The following is a 2,310-nucleotide window of genomic DNA, read 5'->3' on the forward strand; positions in this document are numbered from 1 at the left end:
ATCTGGATGCAGCAGAGGAGGTACACGACTTTTTTCAGAGAAGATTTCAGAATCAGATCAAAATTGTGTGTATCGGGAAATATACAGACATTCAAATAGAAATGAACTAATTCCAAGTGACTTTCTTTCCTGGGGTCATGTACAATTTTAGTTCTGAACAGACAGACATCCAAGATATCCCAGATGAAATAACAGTATAAAGACCCAAAACTTCAGATTTTGGCAGTCTGTCAACGCAAGAATTAAGGTCATTAAACCATACACCACTGATGTGTTCCCCACTCATACTCAGTGCTTTTAGGTTTATATCACTTTGGTAAGTTGATTATTTCATGCTTTTGCCTACTGGTACATCATATGATGAAGCTGCTATCACACTTAAGCAATATTAGGTTCAATTTTAGTGTGACAGTCTAACTTGCTGATGTACTATCATTTCTCCTTTTTCACACAGTGAAAACTCATTTTTGATTTTCCATTTTTTTATGTTTTTGATTTTCAATGTTTTTGTATTTTTTGATTTTTGAAAAAGCAGTAAACTATTTACAAAATTCTTATGAAAAACCAGTTATTCAGGATTCCTCATCCCGTTGAGTTCGACTAAGTGTTCAAAGCGAGCTCGATCAAAAGCTTTAGTGTAAAGATCAGCAAGGTTATCTTCTGTGTCGACTCGATGTAATTCAATTAGTCGTTTTTCAGCACAATCCCGTATAAAGTGATGACGTATGTCAATATGTTTAGTTCTACTGTGCTTTACGGGATTGTTTGTGATTGATATAGTGGCATTATTATCTATCATAATAGGAGTACGAGTGAAATCCAAACCGTAATCGCGCATCTGCTGTTGAATCCAGAGAACCTGAGAGCAACAGCTACCCGCAGCAATATATTCAGCTTCACACGTAGAGGTAGACACACAGGATTGCTTCTTGCATTGCCAAGACACGATCCTGCCTCCTAAGAACTGACAACCACCTGTTGTAGACTTTCTGTTTGATTTGCATCCTCCAATGTCTGAATCAGTGTAAGCAACGAACCTCAGATCACTATTAGTTGGATACCACAACCCGAGTTTAGGTTTCCCCTTCAAGTAACGAAGAATACGCTTCACTGCTTTCATATGTGACTCTTTCGGATTCGCCTGATATCTGGCACACAAGCATACGGCAAACATGATGTCAGGTCTTGAAGCAGTCAAGTACATTAGAGAACCAATCATCGCCCTGTAATGAGTAGGATCAACATCTTCAGTGCTTTCATGATCGGGGCCGAGATTGTGGTTTTCACAAATGGGTGTGTTGCAAGTAGTGCAATCATTCATTTTGAACCGATCCAAAATGTCATACACATACTTCGTTTGATGAATAAACATCCCATCCTCCTTCTGTTCAACTTGTAATCCCAGAAAGTAAGACAGCTCACCCATAGCACTCATTTCAAACTTGCTCTTCATCACCTGTTCAAATTCCTTACACATGTTCTCATCAGATGACCCAAAGATGATGTCATCTACGTATACCTGTACCAGTAGAAAATCTTCCTTCTTCCTCTTAATGAACAGTGTACTGTCAATCTGACCTCTTTCAAAACCATTCTTGAGCAGATGTGTAGACAGTGTCTCGTACCACGCCCTGGGAGCTTGATGTAACCCATACAAAGCCTTATCAAGTTTGTACACTCGATCTGGATAGTCTGGATCAACGAACCCTTCTGGTTGTGAGACATACACCAGTTCTTGGACTTTTCCGTAAAGAAATGCACTCTTCATGTCAAGTTGGTAAACTTTGAAGCCCTTGAATGAAGCGAAAGCCAGAAACAAACGAATTGCCTCCAACTTTGCCACTGGTGCAAACACTTCATTGTAATCAATCCCTTCTTGCTGATTGAACCCTTTCACAACTAACCGAGCCTTGTTGCGCGTGACAATCCCTCTTTCATCCTTCTTGCACCTAAATACCCATTTAGTGCCAATTTCTCTTTCACCTTTAGGAAGGTCCACTAACTCCCAAACCTTCAACTTCGCAAACTGGGCCAATTCCTCTTGCATAGCTTCAACCCATGAATTGTCTTTTAGAGCCATATGAATGTTCTTCGGCTCCTCTTGGGAAATAAAGCAACTATACAAGCACTCATTCACTATCCCAGTCTTCTCAATCGAAACAAGTAACCCAGAATTCGCTGCAGTGCTTCTTCTAGTCTGAACACCTGCAGTAGGATCTCCAAGAATCATGTCAACCGGATGATCTCTATTTGCTCGTGTAGTAGCAACAGCATCGACTTCCAGATTATCACCCAGGTTTGATTCAACCT

This window comes from Helianthus annuus, chromosome 5 (genome assembly GCF_002127325.2).
Source record: "Helianthus annuus cultivar XRQ/B chromosome 5, HanXRQr2.0-SUNRISE, whole genome shotgun sequence".
NCBI classification, from domain to species: domain Eukaryota; kingdom Viridiplantae; phylum Streptophyta; class Magnoliopsida; order Asterales; family Asteraceae; genus Helianthus; species Helianthus annuus.